This window comes from Pseudophryne corroboree, chromosome 6 (genome assembly GCF_028390025.1).
Source record: "Pseudophryne corroboree isolate aPseCor3 chromosome 6, aPseCor3.hap2, whole genome shotgun sequence".
In the NCBI taxonomy this organism is placed as follows: Eukaryota; Metazoa; Chordata; class Amphibia; order Anura; family Myobatrachidae; genus Pseudophryne; species Pseudophryne corroboree.
In genome coordinates, this window is record NC_086449.1 from 314,413,667 (window position 1) to 314,416,746 (window position 3,080).

The 3,080-nt window shown below is 43.6% G+C and overlaps 1 pseudogene; it reads left to right on the top strand.

Moving 5' to 3' along the window:
• The first annotated feature begins 384 nt into the window (after positions 1–384).
• On the top strand, positions 385–503 carry LOC134937011 (5S ribosomal RNA; annotated as a pseudogene).
• Positions 504–3,080: the final 2,577 nt, after the last annotated feature.

Consider the following 3,080-nt stretch of genomic DNA (forward strand, 5'->3'; position numbering starts at 1 on the left):
TTCACAATAACCTTTGTTTTTCCTTTAATAGGGTGATCCAATTAACCAATAGAGACGATTTCTCTTTGGATCATATACTAATACCGTGGCATGTTATCAGTAAAACAGTGATCTATATCTGCCTTATTCGCAGTGCAAACCCAACTTTCATAGGTGCTGCACAGCACATAATGAAACATACAGGCATCTTTTGCGGGCAGAGAAACCATTAACCACATGATTTAAACCCACGTATACCTACAGATTTGGGTTACAATTTGGTGCAATGATGGTTAAACACATATTTTCTCCCTAGAGGTTACTCGGTCAATTTGGTAACAAGGTACTTACCAATAACCTTCTGCCATCTATATATTAGTGGTAGAAACTGCCAGATCAATGTTGATCTACTACCATACCACACCGCGTATGCCCAATCTCGTCTGATCTTGGAAGCAATACGGTGTTGGGCCTGGTCAGTACTTAGGTGGTGGACCACTAAGGAATACCAGGTGTTGTAGGTTTTTTTGACGGCACCAATTTGGTTATAGTACCAATTCCATATATCCAAGTACTCTGTGCCTGTCGATTAATGCTTTGTATTTTTCATCGATATCTTCACAATTTAGCCTTACCAGGTGGCTTACATTGATTAGCCCCTAAAATAGTGAAACAATATAACTGGTGTACCAATATTTTAGTATAATAAAATTAAAGGTTACATTTTAATTACTTCATTTTTCATACTATTATTCATTATCCATAATACTATTTGTTTCCAAGTGGGAGTGCTCCCAACAAAGGTCATTTTTTTCTTTCTCTTTCCCCTTTACTATATATGCATTGGACCTATGGGAGCACCATCGACAATCACTGTTCATATCTACACAAAAATATTTCTATTGGTAGATGGTGATATATTTTCAGAATTTTTCTGATGGGTCGGTTAACTTGGAAACCTCTTGAAAATAAACTCTAAACACAACCACCCAGTCCTGTGCGGCATCCTTAAATCTAACTTTATACTATAAGATCTGCCTGCTGACAGAAGTGTGCTCAACTCTGAGTCAGACAAACTGTATTAGTTATAATATGTGCTCATAAACTTAGAGGTCTGATATTAATGAAACTACCACATATCAATTCCATATTATATTTTAAATTTTTATACATATTTATATAGTAATGAAAATAGGATTTTAATTACCTACCGGTAAATCCTTTTCTCGTGGTCCTGGGAGGATACTGAGGTTCCATTTAGTACCATGGGGTATAGACAGGTCCACTAGGAGCCATGGGCACTTTAAGAATTTGATAGTGTGGGCTGGCTCCTCTCTCTATGCCCCTCCTACCAGACTCAGTCTAGGAAACTGTGCCCGAGGAGACGGACATACTTTGAGAGGATAGATAAAGATAGTGGTGAGATTCCGAACCAGCACACACAAACAGAGGAAAGCTAAGCTAACCCAACTTTAAACAGTAACAGCAACAGCTGAACCAACAATACTTAACCAAGTAATAGCACAGGAAGACCGAAGCGCTGGACGGGCGCCCAGTATCCTCTACTGACTACAAGAAAAGGATTTACTGGTAGGTAATTAAAATCCTATTTTCTCTTATGTCCTAGAAGATACTGGGGTTCCATTTAGTACCATGGGGATGTACCAAAGCTCCCAAACCGGGTGGGAGAGTGCTGAGGTTCCTGCAGAACCGATTGACCAAACTGAGGGTCCTCAGAGGCCAAAGTATCAAACTTGTAGAACGTTGCAAACGTGTTCGAACCTGACCAAGTAGCTGCTCGGCAGAGTTGTAAAGCCAAGACACCCCGGGCAGCCGCCCAGGAAGAACCCACCGACCTAGTAGAGTGGGCCTGTACAGATTTCGGAACCGGCAAACCTGCCGTGGAATAAGCATGCTGGATAGTGAGCCTGATCCAGCGTGCAATTGTCTGCTTTGAAGCAGGACACCCAATTTTATTGGGATCATATAGAACGAACAGCGAGTCGGAATTCCTGTGACAAGCTGTCCTCTTTAGGTAGACATTCAAAGCCCTCACAACATCCAAAGACTTTGTAGTAGCGGAAGTGTCGGTGATAACCGGATCCACAATAGGTTGGTTGATGTGAAACGCAGACACCACTTTCGAAAGAAATTGCTGACGAGTTCTGAGTTCAGCTCTGTCCTCATGGAAAATTAAATAGGGGCTCTTGTGAGACAAAGCCCCCAGCTCCGACACACATCTTGCTGAAGCCAAGGCCAACAGTGTGACGGTCTTCCACGTAAGATATTTTACGTCCACCTCCTGTAATGGTTCAAACCAGTCCGATTGGAGGAAATGCAGCACCAAATTGAGATCCCAAGGTGCCATGGGAGGCACAAAGGGAGGTTGGATGCGCAGAAAATCTTTCAAAAACGCCTGGACCTCAGGGAGAGAAGCCAATTGTTTCTGAAAGAAAATGGACAAGGCCGAAATCTGGACTTTTATGGAGCCCAGACGTAGGCCCACATCCACACCTGCCTGCAGAAAAAGCAGGAAACGTCCCAGGTGAAATTCCACGGCAGAATAAGTTCTACTCTCACACCAAGAGACATATTTCTTCCAAATACGGTGGTAATGTTTAGACATTACCCCCTTCCTGTCTTGGATCATAGTCGGGATAACTTTGTTAGGGATCCCTCTTCTGGCTAGAATCAGCCGTTCAACTTCCATGCTGTCAAAAGTAGCCGCAGTAAGTCCTGACAGACGAATGGGCCCTGTTGCAGAAGATCCTTGCAAAGAGGTAGAGGCCACGGATCTTCGAGGAGCATCTCCAGAAGGTCCGCGTACCAGGCCCTTCTTGGCCAGTCCGGAGCAATGAGAATTGCTTGAACCTTTTCCCATTTTATTCTTTTGAGAATTCTTGGGATCAGAGGAAGTGGAGGAAACACGTACACCATCTGATAGACCCATTGAGTCAGAGCGTCTACCGCCACTGCCTGTGGGTCTCTCAACCTGGAACAATACCGCTTGAGCTTCTTGTTGAGACAACAGGACATCATGTCGATTTGTGGATATCCCCACCAATGCGTCAAGCACCTGAACACTTCCGGGTGAAGGCCCC